The following is a 23,105-nucleotide window of genomic DNA, read 5'->3' as shown; positions in this document are numbered from 1 at the left end:
CAACTACCCATAAGGGAAGAGTATGAAAGAAGGACAAAGAACTACAAACACATGTAGCAAGGTGGCAGGATACAACATTAGCATGAACAAATCAGTTGCATTTTTTACACTAACAAAGAAATAATAAGAAAAGAAAGTAAAGAAACAATCCCCTTTAAAATCACAACCAATAAATGATAAAATACTTACGAATAAATCTGACCAAGCAGGTGAAAGACTTATAAATGGAGAATTACAAAATACTGATTAAAGAAATTAAAGATGACTTAAAGAAATGGAAAGAAATACTATGCTCTTGGATTGGAAGAATCAATATTGTTAAAATGGCCATACTGTTCAAGGCAATCGATGGATTTAATGGAATCCCTATCGAGTTACCCAGGACATTTTTCACAGAACTAGAACAAATAATCCTAAAATTCCTATGGACTCATAAAGACCCAAAATTGCCAAATCAATATTGAAGAAAAGGAATAAAGCTGGAGGAATGACCTTCCACAACTTCAGATGAATCTACAGAGATACAATAATCAAAACAGTGTGGTACTGGCATGAAACCAGACATATAGATCAATGGAACAGAACACGGAGCCCAGAAGTAAACACAGACATACAGTAAATTAGTCTTCAGCACAGGAGGCAAGCACACACACTGCAGTAAATACAGGCTCTTCTGCAAATGGTGCAGGGAAAACTGGACAGCTGCATGCAAATCAATGATGTTAGGACACTCCCCCACACCACACACAAAAACAAATCCAAAATGGCTTAAAGACTTAAATATAAGACAAGATAGTACAAGCCTCTTAGAAGAAAACATAAGCATACCATTCTCTCACATACTTCTCAGCAATGTTCTCCTAGGGCAGTCTACTCAAGCAATGCAGATAAAAGCAAAAAATACACAAACGGGACCCAATTGAACTTACAGGCTTTTGCACAGCAAATGAATCCTTAAGCAAACAAAATGGCAACCTACGGGATGGGAGAAAATATCTGCCCATGATGCGACTGACAAAGGCCTAATTTCCTGAGTATATACACAGCTCACACAAGTTCATAACACAAAACAAGCAACCCAATCCAAAAGTGCGCAGAAGATATAAACAAGCATTTCTCCAATGAAGACATAAGGCCAATGGGCACATGAAAAATGCTCAATACTTCTCATTATCAGAGAAATGCAAATCAACACTACAATGAGGTATAACCTCACACCAGTCAAAATGGCCATCATGAATGAGAAATGCTGAGGAGGTTGTGGAGAAAAAGAAAGCCTCCTACACTGTCACTGGGAAATGCAGTTTGGTATAGCCATTATCGAAAACAGTATGGAAATGCCTCAAAAAACTAAAAATAGACTTACCCTATGAATCAGCAATCCCACTTCTGGGTATATATCCAGAGGGAACTCCAATTCGAAAAGGGACCTGTACCACCCTAATATTCACAGCACCACTATATACAACAGGCAAGACATAGAAGCATCCTATAATGTAGCAACAGATGACAGGATAAAGAAATTGTGGTATATTTATGCATTGGAATACTACTCTGCCATTAAATAAAGGATGAAATAATGCTATTTGCAGCAAGATGGATGGACCCAGAGAATATCATTCTAAGTGAAGCAAAACCAAAAGGGGAAAGAAAAATACCACATGATATCACTCCACATGATATCACTCCACATGATATCATGTGGAATCTTAAAGAAAAAGAAGAAAGAAACAAGGTCACTATGAATTCATCTACAACACAGAAACAGACTCGTACACATAGTTAACAATCCCATGGTTACCAGGGAAAGGGGGTGGGAAGGGATAAATTTAGGAGTTTGAGACTTACAAATATTAGCCTCTATATATGAAAAGAGATTTTAAAAAAATGTTTCTTCTCTATAGCACAGAAACTTACATTCAATATCTGGCAATAACCTATACTGGAAAAGCCGCTACTGCCACCACCTGAGGAAGCAAGAGAAGAAAGGAGAGTGAGTTACGCTGGGCTAGAATCCGGTCCTCCACAAGTCCTTGCCCGCTGTTGACGCTGCCCTAGACAGCACTGCACCCTCCTCCCAGGAGCGGGCTTGCATGAATATGTGTCTCCTAACCCGGGGCAGCAGAGGCCGCCCCGAGAACAGGCCCTGGAGGAGATGGGAGCAAGTCCACCTACTCCCCCTGAGGACAGGCACCCCTCCTCTCAGCCGCCGCCCACTGACTGCACCGCACCAGCCTCCAGGGAGCAGGCCACGGTCTGAGGGCCAGTTGGAGATGTTCCGGGGCCACATCCGCTTTCCCAAACCTGGGAAAAAGAGTCAGGGCAGACGCGGGGTTCAGGGACTACTAAGGAGAGGGGACAGCACCACGAACCAGGCGGCGGCCTCAGACCCTCCTCAGGGTCCTAATGGGCCTCGTGGCCCGGGACTCAACTAAGCACCCCTACCCATCCGCCTCCCCAGCTGCGAAGCTCAGGCCGCACTCGCCTGCTCCGTGCACCATCCAGCGCCCATTCACCTCCCAGGCGGCGGCAGCAGAGGAGATTGTAAGAGTCGGCCCAGACTCCAGGCCGCGCTCCTTTTCAGGGATCTGCTCCAGGAACACCAGGCTCCCACCTGGCTGCCACACGCTCTGCGCGGGTTCCGCTATCCCCGCGTCTGTAGGTTTGCGCATGCGTGCCCCCCAACCCCGCCCCGCCGTCATCGGGGACTTTCGGCTGGAGCTCCTGCTGTACCGGAAGTGGCGCCTAGGGCCAGAAGGACCTTGGTGGGGCCCTGCGGTGGGGCGGTGGGCTGGGACCCCACCCTTCTGCAAGCCCACTCTCCTGCGGGCCTACCCTCCTGCCCGCCACACCGCTGCCAACCATTACCCAGATCTCCATCCCCAGTGCCCCCATACCGCCACCAATGGGGTCCTGCCGCTCAAAACCACAACCGCCCTGGGCCGGGCCACAGCCCCAGCCCCACTCCCCTTGCTAGCCTCTCACTTCCCGATACTATCCTCCCATCCTGCACAGGCCCAGTCTCCCACCAGACCCCGAAGATGGGGCTCCTTCTCCTCACACCGAGGTCCCTGCCACATACTCCATCCTGCTAGGTCCTAACTTATGGCCCCTACACCCCAACTTCAAACCTCATGCCTCACCACAGGACCTCCAACATCCCGAAGTGGTCCCCCTCAGCCCTCAATTGGGTCAGTTCCTTCTGAGCAGCCCGTCACCTCACAGCCTGTATCCCCTTCACCGCGGGTTCCCCCCTCACTCCTAGTGCATCCCTACCTGGAGATGAATCTCTCACCACTCACCCCGTGGTTGGGGTTTGGTAGTCCGGATTCCAGTCCCCATGGTGACTGCCACCAGCGAGGGTTCTGGCCTAGTGTGCACCTGCATAGCTAGTGTCTGAGGCTACAGGGCAAGGCGGGCCGAGCTGGAGGCAGATACAATTCCCGCCCTGGTGTCCTGAACCCTGAACACTGTGCCTCATCTGAGTCTGAGTGTCAGGGTGATCTCTGGCTGCCAGCAACTCGCCTGTGGACCTGGGGTGGTTGATGGTCCTGATGGTGATCCAGACCCCTAGGGCAGAAACACTGGGAATGTGGACCTGCAGGGATTGGGGAGGTTGGAGGGTGCAGCTAAGCCCAGAGATGGAGAGCAGGCAGTTGGCTGTGTGCACAGGGCTGTGTGCATGGCGTGGGCTCAGCCCATGTGGGTGCAGAGACTTTGTTCATTCACACTGGGCCAAAGGGAAGAGGGATGGGAGCTTTTAAAGTGTTCATGTTAGGAAGCCAAGGCTGGAGAACAAAGCAGGCAGCTTCGATGGCCAGGCCACCATGGAACCAGCCATGTTGCTGGTCCCTTGCATGAGGGGAGACTGACAGTTGACTGCCCTATGAGATGTCTCTTGCCATGGTATGGTTTACAGGCAATTGAAGGGACTTTCACTGCAATTTTAATCACCAATAATTGTTACTTTCTCTGCAGGAGATCAAGTCCACATACATGGTGAACCTGGAAGGACTCCTGCCTGAACCCCAGCCTGGGGCAGAGGAGGACCCACCTGAAAACATCCTCTTACCTCTCAACAAAAGGCACTGTAATAGAAAAGAACAGATCTGAATCCGTATTAGGTCTGTTCCTTTTCCTTTAAACCTGTCTTCTGTTATCTAGGCTTATTCTTGCCTGCTCTGCACCTTTTGAAAAATGTTGCCTTTAGCCTGAAATATGCATGAGAGCCTAGTCTCAAGGCTCTGACCTTTAAGGATATTAACACTTTTGCCCTCCTGTAAAGATAACAAGTTGCAGGATAGAACATAACCTTTGCTTTCTTCGAGGTTTTACAGGGATACCATGATCCGACCCACGTGGACAGCTGCAAAGGATTCCAAGAACAAAGAAATCCTACGCCAAGAAGTTTGCAGTAACGAACCACAGCCCCTCCCCTTTTCAATACAAAAGGAACCTGAAGTCTGACATGGGGAAGATGGTTCTCCAGGAAGTAGTCTACCATTCTCTTGGTCTATAGCTGTCCACGTGGGTCAGGTCATGCCACCCCTGCAAAACATCTAAGAAAACAAGTTATTTTCTATTTGGCAACTTATTGTCTTTATATCAGTGCAAAAGTGTTAATATGCTTAAAGGTCAGAGCCTTGAGAACAATCTCTTTCATTTACCAGAGAGGCTAAAGGCAACAATGTTTTACAAAAGGTGCAGAGCCAGCAAGACTGAGCCTAGAAGACAGGGTACAGGGTTAAAGACAAAAGAACAGATCTAATATGGAGTCAGGTTTGTTCTTTTCTATTAGAGTAACATCTAGTTATATGTTTTAAGTTTACAAGAATAAAGTTTAGCCTTTTCCCATTTAAAATTCTGCAATTCAGGAGCATTAAGTTCACCCATGATGCTGTGAGACCAACACCACTGTTTGGTTTCAGACTATTTCCTTCCTTAAAGTAAAAACTTGTATTCAAAGCACAGCCCACATCCTCCCTCCCCCAGCCCATGAAAAACCCCAATCCCCTTTCTCTTTCTGTGTCTTTACCTATCCTAGAGGTTCCCTGTTAATGAAGTCATATAAAAGGTGGCTTTTTGTGTGTGCCCACATACCTTAAGAGGGGACTGGTGATTTTTTTGTGTGTGTTTACATGAATTAGCATGTTTGTATTTTGAAAGGAGAAACCCACATGAATTAAAGATGGTATGTACAAAATAAAGCCATTTTAACAACTCTGTGCATCATCTGGGGGTAGGCACTGCTGTTCTAATTATGAAACCAGAGCCAAAAGGGAGATGCTTAGGTCTTCCTGTGGCAAAACAAATCAAACAAAACCAAAAAACAAACAAAGGCCAAGAAAGACAGCTGGAAAGCCAAACCACAACGTGGAAAAAGCTTTCCTCATGACCCAAGATCAGAGAAAGATTTCATATCCCTGTGGACTAAAAACCTCATGAAACCCAGTGTTCTAAAAAGAAACAGAACACACACAGGCAGTTCCAATAAAAGGCAGTGAAGGTGGCCAGTGTGCTCGAGATGCTTAACATCTCAGGTGAGGACACAGGCAGACGGACACACTGTGGAGGCAGCACTGGTCACCATCGCACTGGCAGGCCTTTAGCCTGGTGACAACGTGAGGAGGCAGAGGCCCCAGCAGGTCCCCTGGAGGGAAGAGGGAACAGACGCTCCTCTTTGGGGGAACAGTGTGCAGGACGCATCAAAGGGCCACAGGTGCATCCTTTCCCCAGCGGTACTGATCCTTAGAGCTGATACCACCAAAGTGTTTATACAACTTTCAAAGATTTTTTTTTCTTCAATAACATGAATACCACATAATATGTCTTCAAGGCATTTTCAGAAGTGATCTGCCCTGGGTCCTAACAATACACACACATGAATACACACATATACACGTAAACATATGCACACATACATGCAGGAAAGAGACAGACAGGCTGAAACACAGAGAGGTAGAGGGAGAGAGAGAAACAGAGAGAGAGAGAGACAAAACAGACAGAGAAGAACTGAGAGACAGAGAAAGAATGAACACTGGAGCTGGGAATGTGTGGAAGTCATGCACGTTTTCACAAGTCAGTCTACATGTCAGAACCTGGTCCCAATGTCCATCCACCCTGCAGGGGAAGGTTTGGGGATCACACAAGGACGTGTGACCAGAAGGCAAACAAGCAGGAAGACACTGAGGGGCAGCTCACCCTAGAGGCCCAGATGAGACTCTGAACCTGAATCTGAACATGACAGAATGACTTAGGAGGTTGTATGCCAGAGTGGACAATTTCAGAATTGTATTTAATTTCAACGTGGGGACAGGAAGCTGGGAAGCAGGCGGCAAGAAGGGTGACTTTCCCCATTCCCCAGGGCAGACCCCAGCCAGTGTAGGGTGTGCTCTGTTCTCTGCCAGCCCTGTGTGGTGTCCTTCCTTTGCTAGGTCTGTGAAGGAGCTCCCTGTGATGCCAGCCCATTGGGATGACATATGCAGTGGACATTTAAGGGTCTATAGACTGGATGGCTTCCCTAGGAAGCAGGGGCCAGAATGATGCCCTCTATGCTGACGAGGGATTGGGGAGACACTGAAAGGCACGTGGCTTGTCCAGGGTGACAGCACTGCTGAAGGGGGAGCCGGGTCTGACCCCAGCTGTGTTCTCAGAGGTATGTCCAGAGCTGGTACCCTGGCTGCATCCAGGCCTCCCCAGGGCTATGGGCTGAGCTGAGTTGGTGTCACTGTGTGTGGACATGGCATGGGGTGGGAAGTGAGCCATCGGCAGCCCGGAAATGCCCTTGGGGAGCTTTGTGTCAGGAGGAAGCTTGGGGAAGGGGACCCCAGGAAGTGACCTCACAATAGAGCTCAACAGAACTTGGAACCTAGTTCCAAGTTCCAGACACCAACTTTGTAGAGGAGCCTCCTACTCAGCTCACTTGGGTGGTCAACTCAGCGCAACTCAGAGATGTTCTGCTGCATCACAACACCCCAAGGCCGCGGCCAGTGGAAAGCCCGCAGCGAGGGACTGTATCATCGGTGCTGACACTGGGTGAATCCTCACCCCGGGCGCCCCTGGCCTTTTGGCCAGATGGACCCAAAGGTAACACAGGGAGGCCCAGGGCAGGCTTACCCAGGCCGTTGGACCACTCAGATCCCACCTGGGTAGCCCCACAGCCCTTTCCTGGCTGGTGCAGATGGGGCCGTCATGTTGGGGTGGGAGGGTCCTGCCTCAAGCGAGAGCAGGCTGAGGATGAGTCAGAGGCCTGTGAGGCCAGTCAGGTCCACAACCCTTGTCCAAGATGGCTGGCTGGGATGTGGAGAGCCAGGGCAGGGCCCTGATGCCCGCAGTGGAGCCCATGCCCTCTGGGTGTGTCTCTTCCCTCCCGGGTGACTGTCTGAGCTGACAACGGTCCCAGTCTGATGTGGCAGCAGAGGGTCGAGTGGGCAGAAGCAGGGGTGGTCCTGGCCGGGCAAGGCTCTGATAGCTCCGGGCCAGGGTGGCTGCTGGTCACTGTCATTGCAGAGCCAGACACCACAGGAGCTGGTGGACAAGGACACCCATTCCACATCCCCGAGTGAAGGGCTGGTGCGCCACACTTCTGAGAGCCAGCACAGGCTCCGGGTGGATCTGGACATGGAGGTGTCCCCACTACCACGGCCCATAGGTGAACAGGGCAGGCCTCCTGCCCAGACACCACCCGGGCCTCTCAGCAGGGTCCTGCCCTGGGCTGACGGGCAGCTCAGCACACCCGGCTCCGACCTGGAGCACCGTACCCTCCTCCCTATGGGGCAGGTGGAGGACCAGGAACCCACTGAGGCCAAACCCAAAAGTGAGAAGGTCAGGGCTGGGTGTATGTGTGTAGGTGAAGGAGGGCCGAGGGGTGGGCCACACAGGGAGGCATCCCCAGAGGCTGCTGTTGGGACCAGAGCAAACACTGGCCTCAGACCACCTGTCTGGAAGAATTCAGTCACAGAAGACATCCTGTGGGCACTTCCTGTTTGGGACGTGTCTTAAAAGCTCTGGGAAGATTTTTGTTCCTGAAAAAGCACATGGAAAGGGTTTTACGTGGGTAAATTTTTCCTCTCTCACAGCATGAGCACTCCCACAAGACTCAAAGCTCTCTCCAAGTCCAACAGTTACAGATCGAGAGCAGGAGGGGCAGGGGAAGATGCCAGAGACCAAAATAAGGACTATCTGGACCCAACAGGAGACCCCAAGCTCCGTCTTGCAGCTCCTTCTGCTCCTCCCGAACCTACATCTGGACCGCTGGGCAATGGAGAACCAGTTCAGGCATCACCACCCCCTGGGGCTGAGCCCCCTCTGCGCCCACCCACACCTTCTCCAAATTCCCACTGTCAATCCCCTCCCCACCTGAAATTGATTTCCCTTCCCCTGGAGTTGTTTTCATTTGGTTTCTCTTTAGTTTCCTTTGTTTCTCTCACATCCTCTATGATATCCTTTATTTTTATGTTTTTAGTTCCTTGCAATAAAATATAGACTTTTTCCCGTTTGAATTGTGCAGTTCAGGAACATTAGGTGAATTCACAATGCTGTGCGACCATCACTACTATCTAGTTTCTCACTATTTCTTTCCTCAAAGTAAAATTCTGGATCCAAATCACACACTCCACTTCCTCCCTCCCCCAGACCCTGACAACAACGAGTCCTCTTCCTCTCTGGGTGTCTTTACGTCTCCTGGATGTTCCCTATGAATGAAACCATATAAAAAGTGGATTTTTTCTGCCTGCCCACATGGTTTAAGTGGGGGCTGGTGAATTTATTTGTCTTCACTTGAAATAGCATTTTCCACTTTTCACTTTGCCTCCCCCAGTGAGCTTCCTAAGAACATACCCCAAACAGGCTCGCACACAAATTTTTGTCTGAGGGTCTGCTTCCTGGGGAGCTCAGCCTGAGACAATCCCTACAGATCTTATCACAGCACTCAAGTATTAACGCTGGCGTTTTGCTTCCTTCTTTATATATGATCTCATCAATGAAGTCACAAGTTATTTTAGGGAAGGAACTACACTTATTGCATCATCAGTTTTCCTCATCGTGTCCTGAGAAGCACAGAGTTTTATGTAGGACAGGGAGTGTGAGTCAACTTTTCAGTGCCAAAGTTTTCCATTATGTTGCAAGTTTTCATTTCTACCACCTGGAGTTTAGGAAACTCACCAGTTTACTGAAATGCATGTAAAATATGTAAATACTATTCATATAAGTTATGTCATTATTGGAGCACAAGCTCCTGGTTTTGGATGTGCATCATTTTTGTACATATCCACCAAAGGGGGGGGCAGCTGGGAGAAGACAGCCTATACTTTCAGGGGTCAATGACTGAACATAACGTGCAGGCTTATCCTCTTGAAGTGGAAGATTGAAGGGTATCTGGCTGTTATTTATAGCAGTTCACAATGTCACTGAGTCAGAGGGACCATGGGACCATCTGGTATCTGACCTTCTATCCAGTTGGTAGTTTGCAAGGAGGTCAAGATAGTCTTAACATTTCAAGTAAGAACTTGAAAACACCTTGGTAAACCAGATGAAGAAATAACCAACTGGAAAAGGGTCTCCCAGCAGATTCTATGCCCATTTTCCTGGATCCTCTGTGTGTTAAAGTCTTTGTGCTTTGGAGATGGATGACCTGGGCCCCACCTCCATCATCGGTAATTAGTATTAGAAAAGTCACTCCTCTTCCAACCTCAGCTTCCTCATTTGTCCAATAGGGAAACAGTAAAGGCACCAACTTCATAAAGGGCTTGTGAGGGTTAAAGTAAATGAAGTAATTACTGAGTATTGTGTCAGTTGGTCTTGGGCAGCTCCAACCCCCACTGTCATCATTATCACAGCAGGGACTCTCAGTATGTGCATAAGAAGTGGGGTGTGAGCTCCTGGGTTGGTTTCCATCTCCCATGAGGCCTGGCTTGGGGTCAACATCTGCTTCCCCAGGTCCAAGGGATGGAAGTCTCCTGGTTAGCTTGCTCCCAGGAGGGTTTCCTGGTGAGGTCAGGGATCTGGGGGTGGGGCAGTGTCAGAGACAGGTGTATGGGACCTGCCCAGGATGCTCTGCTTTAGTCATCTTGTTCCCATCTCCCTGGCAGACTAGCCTGGAGGCTGCTAACAAAACTTTTCAACTTCTTGCTTATGAAAATGCTAAGGAGGACTGCAAAAAGGCTATCGGTCCCTTTAAAGGGAAGGCTTCATTGACTGAATATATAAAATTGTGCCAGAGAGTGGGAACAGAAATTTTAAGGCCAGTATGATGTTGCAAGCCATGGCAGGATTGAAATAAGGAAAAAATTTTCAAGGCAAATGTTTTAATCATGGAAAAATTGGTCATACAAAAAAGGAATGAAGAAATACAAAACAAAAGGCTGCACCAGAAAATCTTATGAGAAATAAAAAGGAAAAATCTCCTGGAGTCTGTCCAAGATATGAAAAAGGAAATCACTGGGCAAATCAATGTAGGTCTCTGTTGCATAAGGATGGGACAATGCTTCAGGAAAGCTTCAAAAGGGGCTTGCTCTCAGCCCCGTGACAAAAGAGAGCGTTCCCTGTACATGCCAGCATGAACAAAGATTACAGCCCAATGTCATGGAATTATCCCCAGCAACCACAGGGAGTGCCTCAGTCGATACCCCCTGTTTAAATTCACTGATTCTTATGCCAGGAGAGGAACCATCATTAATAGAAACAGAAATGTATGGACCTCTTCCTCACAGAAGAGTGGGCCTGTTATTAGGAAAATCGAGTTCAACTTCTCAAGGTGTCCGGGTTCATACTGGGGTGACAGATAGTGACTATACAGGAGAAATTAAGGTTCTGATGTCATCTACAAAGCCATGAAAAGCAGAAAAAGGAAATAAAGCCGCTCAGCTGCCTCTGCTGCCACACTACCCTGCAGGTCTCGGCAACAATGTGCGAGGAAACGAAGGGTTTGGAAGGACAGGAAAGGTGGGGGTGTTTTTAACCAAAAAGATTCTGGATTCACATCTTGTCCATAAGGTGAAAATACAAGAAAAATCTTTCAGAGGCTTAATTGATTCTGGAGTGGACATTTCTATCATTAATTCTACTCACTGCCGAGTCGATGGCCAACGCAGCCAGCAAATATTGATGTTGTGGGTCTAGGGAGAACCCAGGGACTAAAATGTAGCAGTCTGATCCTTGATTGTCGAGGCCCTGATGGTCAGACAGCTAAGATACAACTTTATATTGCTGACTTGCTGATAAATCTATGGGGCAAAGACTTATTAAAACAATGGAAAGCTAAAATTTACATTCCTCTCCCAATCTAGTCAAATAAGCCAAGCAGTGATGGCACATCAATGCTACCTGCCTGCTATAGTATTGGGGAAAAACAATCAAGGAATGTTAAGCCCAGTAGGGCCTGAAATAAATAAAAACAAAAGATATCCAATGTTCCTGGATTGGAAGAATCAATATTAAAATGGTCACACTGCCCAAGGCAATTTACAGATTTAATGCAATCCCTATCAAATTACCCAGGCCATATTTCACAGAACTAGAGCAAATCATAATAAAATTTATAAGGAACCACAAAAGACCTAGAATTGCCAAAGCATCACTGAAGAAAAAGAAAGAAGCGGGAGGAAAAACCCTCCCAGACTTCCACAACACTATAGAGCTACAGTAATCAAAACAGCATGGTATTGGTACAAAAACAGACATATGGACCAATGGAACAGAATAGAGAGCCCAGAAATGAACCCAGAAACTTTTCATTAACTAATCTTTGACAATGGATGCAAGAACGTATAATGGAACAATGACAGCTACTTCGGCAAATGGTGTTGGGAAAACTGGACAACAGCATGTAAAGCAATGAAGCTAGAACACTCCCTTACACCATACACAAAAATAATCTCAAAATGGATCAAAGACTTAAACATAAGGCAAGATACAATAAACCTCCCAGAAGAAAACCTAGGCAAAGCATTGTTTGACATACATCTCAAAAATGTTCTCCTAGACCAGTCTACCCAAGTAATAGAATAAAAGCAAGAATAAACAAATGGGACTTAATTAAACGTACAAGTTTCTGCACAGCAAAGGAAAGCATAAGGAAAACAAAATGAAAACCTACAGAATGGGAGAAACTTTTTGCAATGATGAAACTGACAAAGGCTTAATCTCCAGAATATATAAGCAGCTCATACAGCTTAATATAAAAAAAATCAAACAAACAAAGGAACAATCCAAAAATGCTCAGAAGACATAAACAACTAATTCTCCAAGGAAAAAATACAAATGATCAATAGACACATGAAAATAATTCTCAATATCACTAATTAGAGAAAAGGAAATCAAAACTTCAGTAAGGTATCACCTCACACCAGCCAGAATGGCCATCATTCAAAAGTCCACAAATGACAAATGCTGGAGAGGCTGTGGAGAAAAGGGAATCCTCCCACACTCCTGGTGGGAATGCAGATTTGTGCAGCCACTGTGGAAAACAGTATGAAGATTCCTCAAAAGACTAGGAATTGACTTACCATATGACCCAGGAATCTCACTCCTGGGCATTTCTCCAGAATGAACCCTACTTCAAAAAGAGACTTGCACCCCAATATTCATAGCAGCACTATTTACAATAACCAAATCATGGAAACAGCCTAAATGTCCATCAACATATGACTGGATAAAGAATATGTGGTATATTTATATAATGGAATACTATTCAGCCATAAATATGACAACATAATGCCATTTGTAGCAATATGGATGTTCCTGGAGAATGCCATTCTAAGTGAAGTCAGCCAGAAAGAGTAAGAAAAATACCATATGAGATCATTCATATGTGGAATCTAAAAAGAAAAGAAAAGGACAAATGAATGTAAATACAAAACAGAAACAGACTCATAGACATAGAATGCAAACTTGTGGTTGCCAGGGAGGAGGGGTGTGGGAAGGGACAGACGGAGAGTTTGAAATTTGTAGATACTGACAGGTATATATAGAATAGGTAAACAAGAACATTCCGTATCGCACAGGGAATTATATACAAGATTTTGCGGTAGCTCACAGTGAAAGAGAATGTGACAACGAATATATGAATGTTCATGTATAACTGAAAAATTGTGTTCTACCCTGGAAATTGGTACACCATTATAAACGACTATAACTCAGGAAAATAAATTAAAAAAAAAAAAGAAAGAAGAATCAGATAACTAAAAGCTTATCTAGCACATATTGATTTCTGCTTCGGGGAAGGGAGTGGTATTCAGCATTTAATCTGAAATTGTAAATACTCCTGAATATAAACAAAAGGCATAAGTTCATGGAAACTCATTTTAGAAGAGGAAAGAATCCAGTATTGCCTCTTCAGTTTACAGGAGGGGAGACTGAGACCTGGGATCTGTCCTCCTGGCAATCAGCAACAAAGCTCTCCTAGTCCTCATGTCTTGCAGTATATCAAAGACCAACAGAACTGTACTAGGCCTATATTCATAAAAGTCACTTCTGCATTTTTCCAACAGTAGGTAATCTAAGTGTCTTGCAAAATACTTCCCAAAGAGTCAGGAAATCACACCAGTTTGCCGAAATACAAAAATATTTAGTTACATATTAAAACAGCTTGAACTTTATTCTCTCCATTTAAAAAGTGACATGTCAAATCAATGTTTTGATATTTTAAAACCTATTAAGAGTACAGAAAAAAATCAAAATTTTCTTCAATCACAAAAGAGATAAGGTTATTCCCTGAAAATATTTAATGTTGATTTTTCTAAATTAGTGGTTCTGGTCAGATTCCTTCAAGTTTAAAAGTTCTAGTGGATGGTTACATGGCAATACGAATTCTGAGTGTAAAAATACACATTCTATGTAAATAATCTTCAAGGTTGTCTGCTTAAGACACTTTAACAAGTCCCTATCTTACTAGAATGACATTGATTTCATGAAAACTTCATACTGCACTAATCAAGCCTGTCTGGTCTTCCTTATAAATTCCTGATGTAGGATGAGGCTGCCGACACAAACTGCCTCAGCTTGAAATGAACACCCAAGGTGAAGCAGCGGATACACATATGTATTCATGATCTCACCTCCGTTCAAAGGTCTGGGCCCTTTACTGCCTGAAGAGGGGTGAAGACACCACCCGTGGCAGTGAGGGAAGTGCGGCTTTTCCAGGTCTCACCTGGGCTTCACCGACTGTTCCCCAACAGACTGTCTTCAATGATTAAAAGCTCTCAAGTTTTTACAACATGCAAAACTAAATAAAGACATTTCTGCAGACAGAGCCCTTTCTCTAGCTTAAACCTTTTTCACCTACACTCAGCTGGGGGAGAAAGAAACATGACTCTGCAAAATCTCTGAGCCTCACTGCTCACATGAGTAGAACGGCCTCAGCACATGAGGACGCTTCACATTGCAGGGTGACAACACAGCAAAGCCACCACAGCAACAGGCACTCCCAGAGAGAGGTAGCAGAGGACCCGGGGCTTAGAAAGCTGGAACATCCTCCCACAGACAGCAGAGACGACGGCAAGGGATAAACACAGAGGGGGGAACACTGACGGGAGGGACCTCAGGTCAGAATCAAGCCCAGGAAAGGGGGAGCAGAGACATCTAGACCTGATCTCCTCTGTCACATCTCAGGCTGCCTCTTCCCTCTCCAGTAGCTGAGACCCCACTGAGACCACTAGAACGGCCTGAGGAAGAATGATGAACTATCTTCAAGAACCATCAGATTCATCTAAGCAGGTCTACAAAGAGTGCACCCAGGTTCACACCGTGCAGCTTCAGTGGTGGTTTATAAGTGTTCTCTGCACCACTTGTTGGTGGTGGGGGGTGGAATAAATCAGGGAAAAGGAAATTTAAAGCATTTCTTCATCTAATACACACCTACTACCAGAGGCTTTCTTCTTGGAGGGAATCATCTATAAAAAATAAATAAATAAAAACTCATGGATTAAAAAACACCTGGCAGCTCTGTGTCCCACCTGGATCTCCACATTCTGTTATTAACTTTGCAACCTATGCAATATGACAGCTACGTCCTGAACCTTTGAAGGCAATTTCATTCATTAGGGGCCCAAAGAGTCAAAGTCATTCAGCGATCATTTGCAGGTCAGTTCCTCCAAAAAAAATTCTTTACTGTCTGTAGGTTCTAATGAATATAATCAAATCTGACTTCACTCAATTAGAGAAATTCGTCAACCAGGAAACAAAGAAACAGCCTGCTAAATCAGCTGTTAAAACTGACATCTGGGATTAACTTCACCAAATACACAGGATGAAAAGGACCCAGAAGTTCAAGGTCGATCTACCAGGAAATGTTATGTACCTGTTCCAGAAATCAACCAATGACTGTAATCCATTATTATCATTCAATTAGACTCAATAAGATCGATGCATATTCAGTAAAATCAGAAGAAAACGTCTCATGTGTAAGATTCATGACCCAACGGATTTTATAATTTATTTAAACATTAGTCAAGCTTAACTCAGAGGGGACAGTAACAAATTACTCCTGCTTGCTGAAGGACTGCCAGCGAGCCCAGGACAGAGGCACGGGCAGAGTTTACCTGGGCGGTGTCTGTTGGCTGCCTCGGCAGGAGGTGAGCTGCCCTGGAACCTCTGAGCCCCAGCTTGGCAACCAGTCTCAGCAGGATAGTGACAGATGACAGAGGCCGAACACAGCCCCTCAGGCTCAGCTGGGCGTTAAAATGAAAGCACAATGAACAAAATTACGGCCTATCCTCATCTCAGACTGCAGTGACTAAGAATGATTTGGACAGTCTGATTACGTGGAAATGCCAATTTTCCCCCCAAAGATCAAACCCACAGATCTCTGGTTTTGTTACAAACAGGAATTGCCACCTTTTCTGCTCTGCACGCCCGTGTCAAGGCTGGCAACACGGAAGAATCTCACGATGCTCAGGGTTCCACTGAGGGACTGAGCCCACACGTGAAACAGGCCGTCCAGTCCTTCATTTAACCAAGAGTTTAATGTGCGTTCTGTGCGGCAGGCTCTAGGCCAGATGCTGCCACTGCAGAGAGATGAGGGATGGAGCAGGAAGGGCCCCGAAATGAAAGTGATTTAAAATAATACCACCTGAAGCAGGACCAGAATACCTTTCCACCTCCTTCACCCTAAATTCATCTGCCCCACCTGGAATAAATATCTAACTGGCCTGCCTCCTTCTCAAAGGCAGCCACAGTTAGTAGCTACAACCGTTTGCTCTCCTCTCACTGTCAGTTCCACCCTGAGAACATTACGCAGCCACACGCCTGACAAGCTGGGCTACAGTCTTAATCTGTATTCTTTAGCTCTGCGGGTCTCCAACTTTTTGGTCTTAGATCTCCCTGACACTCTGGAAAATCACTGAGGATCTCAAAGAGTGCTTCTGTGTGTGTGTGCAGGTTACATTTACAGATACTTACCATATTCAAAAGTAAAACTAGGGGAGAGGGATATGGCTCAGGGATAGAGCACATGCTTAGCATGCAAGAGGTCCTGGGTTCATTCCCCATTACCTCCATTTAAAAAATGAAGAAAAATAGAGAAGGATTTAAAACTTTATGTATTCATTCCTATCAAAATAATAAGCACATTAAATGTTAAATTTTTATGAAGGATAACTATTTTCCAAAACAAATTCCAGAAGAGTGGCCTCGTTTTATGGTTCTACAAATTTCCTTACCGTCTGGCTCAACACAAGTGAGCCGGGTCCCCACAAGCTCTTCTGCCCTCCGTCTGCTGTGGTGTCACACGTCCTGGAGCCCCCGGGAAGCTCCACTGTACCTTTCCAATGGACTGAAGGTGAGAGGCCAAGAACCCAGGACCCCGTTCTCTGCAGGAAGCTGACAGCCCGTCACCACCATGTGGGTCAGGGTCCCGGGTGGGTTCTCATCCTGGAGAAGTGCCCAATCTCACAGCTACCCTCCAGCCATCAGTCACAAGGATTTACAGACTTCTCCTTCAATACAACGTACTCAAGCTCCCATCATTTCCTTTTCTCATTCAGCTTAATTATTTTTACATGTTTTCTCTTTTCTTTTGCATTGATTTCTTCTTTCTCACTTTTATTTCTCTCTACTCTTTAAGAAGCCATATTAGGAAATGTAAGTCCATTCAAGAATCTCTTCTACTTAGTGTGTACTACAGCTGGTTGTTAAAATTCTATCAGAGAATTTTGTTACTTCACTCTGAGCGGTACTTATCCTAAGTGGCTGGCAGGCCCTCTGAGCTGACAGCTTCTTCCAGGAAAGAACCCCATTTTAGTCCTTACTCCCAGGGCATTTATTAACAAGCATTTAGGGAACATCTACAACACGCTAGATGATGGAGACACATGGAACTTGCCTCCAGCTCCCACCTCCAGGAGACAGTCCCTGCAGGAGAAAACCATGTCACAAGCATCTCAAGCACAGAGGGAGACTGACAGACCTCACTGCGGGGCAGGCCCAGGAGAGGCTGTCCTTTGACTGAGTTTTTTTTTCCAGTGTTTTATAATTGAGATATAATTCACATATAATAAAACTCACCCACTTAAAGGGGTACGATTCAGCAGCTTTCTGTATATTCACGGTTGTGCAGCCCTTACCATCATCTATTTCCAGAACACTCCACTCCAAAAGAAATCCCCTGTCCATTAGCAGTCACTCCCCATCCCCCTGTCCAGCCAGCACCTCGCTAGCATCATCTGCCCTCTGCCTCTGCATGTGCCTATTCTGGACTTTTCAGATCACTGAAATCAACAATATGTGGCCTTTTGTGTCTGGCTCCTTTTACTTAACATGCTGTTATTAATGGTTGTCCATTTCAAAGTGGTATTAGCATCTTATTTTTTTTTAAAGGCTATAGTTTATTAGAAGGTGGTAAGTACTATCAAATAGAGAGGAGTATAAGGGGTGGAGTTTCAAAGGGAAAAGGGCGGGTTGAGCCATCAGGGTGGACTTCCCAGAGCAGGTGGCCTTTTTCATCCTCCCCCCCCTTTTTTTCTTTTTTATTCATTCTTATGTCTGAATAATATTCCACTACATGGAGATATTGTATTCTGTTCATCCACTCAGCCGCTACATATGGACAAGGTTTGGAAGAATGAGTGTAAGAGGTTCCTAACAAGAATTCCATTTGAAGCAAAGGGCAAGATGTGCTTTAAAAAAGCCAACACACAGAGGCGCAAGGAAATTCAGCGCGTTTCTGAGCAAAGGGCATGCTTGCTTCGGCAAGACTACCGTGCAGGGCTGGGGCGGATATTGGCAGGAATCACGGTGAGGGAGTCACCTGAGAAGACTCCCCACTGCAAGCAGCTCAGACAATTCTCCTCCCTCATCCTGTATTTTTAAAGCGTGTTTCAAGGTTTTCTCTTATTTCAAGTAAGAGCACTTTAACTACACATCTGATCATCTGCATTCAGATCACCTTACCTCCAAGCCACAGAAAGTCATTCACTGACCGGAGCAGCTCCAGAACAAATGGTGATGGACCAGGGAGCCCTGAAGCATCCCGGCCTGCAGGCACAAACCCCCTCGTGTTTCTGCATGCGCCCTGGTGATGTCCAGAAAGTAAAATGCACAGAAATGTCTCACTGCTGGCGCACGACGTCTGCCTCAAAATTGCCCCGAAAGCATGCTGGCAAAGCACTACTCAACCCTCTCACTACAAAAAAAAAAAAAAAAAAAAAACCAAAAAGCAAAGAAGGCAAATTTAGACTCTACAGTTGAAAACCAGTAACCATCACTGCCAGTATCTGAGCTGGAATGGCCCTGACTTTGATAAACACTGCGTAGTTATTTTTCAAATGTCATAGACATATAAGTATCTCATGTAGATGACATTACAGAAGGATTTTTTCTTTTCAAAATTTCCAATCACAAAATTAGCACAAGAATGTTTATGTTTCAGCTTTAATATCTATCTTCTACTTTCTTAACTTTTAACCTATTATTTTATAAAAAAAAGCTATGCTGCATATTATAAATCAACTGTTTGGATTCTGCAAACAAGATCTTTACAAATTCACAATTTCAGAGCAAGCTTTAATGATGCTTTGAGACCTGGGGCCTGGGGAGCTCACTAACAGCTCTTTAAATACTGACAAGGATGTGCTATTAAGTAATACAAAGGCTCTAATTCCGTGTCAACTCTGAAACCAAAGAAACTACAACGAAACCTTACTTTATCATTTCAGAATATTCCTATTCTTTTGAATATTAAATTTCTTTAAAGATAAGATATTTTTGAGAAAAACAGCAGCTATATTCAATTTCCTTTCACCAAGAAAGCAATCTTTATCAAGAATAAATACCTTTATGGAAATGCAAAAGACGGTGAATTTCTAGCTAAATGAACGTGCAGATCTCAACACAAACATAAATCCTATCAGATCTCACTTGAACAAGCTCAACAAAGTCCTGGGCTACCCTGTAATTTAGCTCTTCTCTTCCAAATATTGCCTGAGCTAAGACCATCACACAAGGCAAGGAAGGACAGAAGAGGAAAGTCAGGCTGGCTGCCACCGTCTGCTTTCTTCCCGCCACAAGGCGCCACGAGGGCAGCCCCGCTAACAACCTCTCCCCATAAGGATATACTACATCCACCCTGTCCCTGTTGTCCCCACGCAGCCCTGACGCCGCTCTCCCACTGGTCGCCTCCCAGCCTGCGAGTGGTCTTCTAATGACCCTCCCACTCAGTGGCACCCACCCCCTTCTCCCTGCTACACATACACATACACACACACACACACACACACACACACACGAAAGAGAGCAAGAACCAGAGCGAGAGAGCGAGAGAGCGAGAGAGAGCAGGGGCAGCTTTCCCAAAGCACAAATTTGATTACATCACTCCTCCACTGAAACACTTCGGAGGTTCACTGGTACAGTTCTAGCCCCACCCCCGCCCCTGCCTCTCATCACCCAGCCTCACCGCAGTACCCAGGTCCCCAGTGACCTCAGGGGGCCCCTGACCTGATGCCTAGCTACTTGCCACCTGCCTCTGGGCTCATTCTGATTCTGTTTCTCAAGGAAACCTTCCCTGCCTCCAATCCCCGCACTTTGGCTTAGGTTTCCCTGCTGTGTTCCTAGAACATTCCAAGCTAAATCAACTTCTGACACTGCTAAGCTCGCAAGAAGCAAGTACATTTTGCTTACTACTGTCGGTTCACCCCTCTCCCCTAGACACTTAGAAGTGAGCATGTTATAAATAAATGAATGAAGGGGTGGGTCTCAAACGGACAGACAGTCTTGCTCTCACCCGTCCCAACACCTTTCTGTAGAACATCAGAAGCAAAACCAGGAGTACCTCTCCTGAGAGTCACTTCCTTCTGACAAATTCACTGCCTCCTCTGTCAATTCTAGTAAAAAGCAAGCTCCCCCAAAGCCCTCCACCCCAGGCCTTCTCCAGTGTCCGCCCCAGCAGGGGCACCCTCCACCCTGGACTGCACAGGGCACTTTCCCCGAGTCCCCACCCACAAGCCTCCAGGCGTCTGCCCGGGCTGCTCCTGCCACCTGAGCCACCCTCTTGACCCCTTCTCCTGGCTGATTCTTACTCTGTCCTCACAACTGAATGTAGAGTCCATTTCCGCTAGGAAGTCCTCTCTGATAATGTCCTTTAGCTCTTGGCTGGGCTCCCTCTACTGCAGCACTGCATAATGACCAACTGGGTGTTTGTCCACCTGCTCCTTGGAGAACACGAACTCTTGAAGCCCACGTGGGAAGAAGGAGTGAGGGATGATAAGAGGGGTGGGAGAATCAAAAAGCAAAAATCACAGCCCAAGTCCCAAATTCAAGGAGACTTTCTCAGAAAAAAGAATAAAATATTTCATACATGTGCAATTTGGCTACTATTTTTGTGGCTTGTAGAAAGCCAGAGCTTGGTGTTCTAGTCCAAAAACCAAGTTACATGCAAAGAAATGTATGCACTCATATCCAAAGGAAACCAGAGCTGCTCAACAAAAGTTTACAGTTAGAATCCAAAGGAATTTTGATAAAGGTAATTTCTCTCTGTCTCTTTTTGTTTTTTTTTTTTTTTTTGGCATCATATAGTTTTAGAAGTATTTGCATGACTAAGTGATGACTACAGCCCTTGATTCTGCACTGGAGTATCTGAGACCAAGGAAGCCCAGATTACATGCACTGTATAGATGCAAACACACCAACACAAATACAGGCGCCCTGGTGGTGGAGCTGATGTTCCAAAGCAGGCAACATTATGCTGTAAGAGAACTCTAAATAGTAAGAAATGCAATGTTCTCTACTCAATTTCATATACTATTTGGGCCATTAACTGATATTGCATCTTGTCTAATGAAACCCAAAAATAAATTGTCAACGTCGACTTTCTCCATCTGATCATTTTATGCTAACATTGGATACCAAATCCTCACTCCATAGAGAAATCTCAGGCCTACGCTGCAGCACAGTTACATCCCGCGGAAGAAAGCCGATCAAGGGAGAACTGGAGAGTTTCCCTTCAGAAGCTGCTAAGTCTGGTTTTGCACCTGTACGTCATTTGCAACCACGTCATAGTCAAAGGAGTAAGACCTTACCTCTGTGGGGCATAAAGCACTGCGGTGCTTCTGAACCATCGAAGATCACTGAGCTTTGTGAAACAGTTCTGAGACACTTAAATCACACTTTTTCTGAAAGGCTCCAAAACTGATCCACTTCACCATTCCATGTACAACAGGGAGGTACCGGAATTAGTAGAGAAAACATGCCCTTGAAGTCTGACAAGGCCCTGCTTGAATCCTGCTACTGCATTTACTGGCCGCTAAATGGACCAATAACTTAACCCCTCTGAGAAGGCTTCCCAATCTGCAAAAGGGGGCAGCCACCTCCCACCTGGGAGGCATGGGTGTGAATGCAACACGCAAGTAGGGCGGCCGACTGGTACCTGACACGGGGCCTGGCTAGTTTCCCTCTGTGCCCTTCTCCCCATTTAAACTTGCACTGTTACCCCGGTAAGGGTCAAGTCCCTGGGACAGAATGCCCGATTCTTTTGTGTATCCCCGGGTACATGCCTTACCCTTAGGAGGCCAGAAAAAGGACTGCCTCTTCCCTAGTCACTATCCCTGTTCTTAAGAGTTTCTTTTTTTTTTTTTAAGTCTACTTGGCAGGGAGAATATTCGAGAACTGTCCAGCCACCATTCTCAAGGTTAGGTCCCCTCCCAACCCCCATCCTCTCTCACCTCAGACCCTCTGTATGTTTGCGTTTTGTACGTGGAAATCACAAAGCGAGTCCGCTGGGGTGGGGGCTCCCCACGCCTCCCTCCCTCCCTCACAGATGAGTGTGACTAACTTCTCCCCACTCCCCGCTGCAATTCCAGCTTCTGAGGAGGTGTCCCGCCCAGATCTTGCGGCTTCCGCATCTTCCTGAGATGCACATGTGGTCACGACCCTCCCTTCTGATTCCTTCCTGGGCGGCACCGCCCCCCTCCCCGGCCCTTTGAGGATAAATGGCATTGCTCTGAAAATCCCAAACACTGTTGACTGACACACCAAAGCAGCATGCTCTGGGCTTTCCTCCAGCCCAGGCACAGCCCTGCCCTCCCTCAGCCTCAGACTGTACATCACGAGATGAGCTCATCCATATGCAAGGCTGTGAACACCAGCTAAGAATGACGACTCCCAACGAGTAACTCTAGTCTGGCTCCTTCACCTGAGCCCCAGTCTCATAGACCGGAGTGCCTGTTTGAATTCATAACTCGGATGACAAATGGCATCTTAAATTGCCTCATGTCCACCGTTTACTATGGAATTCAAACCCTTGCAGGTAACTCCCGGGTTGCCATTTTAGTAACAGCCCCAGCACCCACCTAGGTGTTTGAGGTCACATTCAATTTCCACTGTTCCCTCACCCCAGCCCTGCCCTGAAATCGGTCCTGTCATTTCCGTCGCTAAGCCCATCTCAAGTCTGGTTCTGCAAAGGCCACGACCAGAACCCCACAAGCTCACAGCAAGGTGCACTGAGTCACAGTCCTCTGAAGGGAGCTCCCTGGAGGGGGAGGCATCTCCTGGCACAGGTCACTTCAGAAGGCACTGGATTCTCACAAAGGAGGCCCAGGAGATGGGACTCAAGGTTCTCTTGTGGTCTGAACTTTGAAGGGCATGAGGTCTGGGGGAGCTTCTTGTTAGCAGAAACACCT

General features: G+C 46.2%; 1 protein-coding gene across 2 annotated transcripts in view; it reads right to left on the bottom strand.

Moving 5' to 3' along the window:
- Positions 1-23,105, bottom strand: part of LOC141576140 (trafficking protein particle complex subunit 9-like) — a 130,426-nt gene that overhangs the window by 98,806 nt on the left and 8,515 nt on the right. For both annotated transcript variants that reach the window (XR_012504369.1, XM_074358622.1), the window contains one exon: positions 15,537-15,665. The gene's annotated coding sequence lies outside the window, so the exon portion shown is untranslated. The remainder of the gene's footprint in view (positions 1-15,536; positions 15,666-23,105) is intronic.

Source organism: Camelus bactrianus, chromosome 36 (assembly GCF_048773025.1).
Source record: "Camelus bactrianus isolate YW-2024 breed Bactrian camel chromosome 36, ASM4877302v1, whole genome shotgun sequence".
NCBI classification, from domain to species: domain Eukaryota; kingdom Metazoa; phylum Chordata; class Mammalia; order Artiodactyla; family Camelidae; genus Camelus; species Camelus bactrianus.
This window is presented reverse-complemented; position numbering and strand designations above follow the sequence as displayed.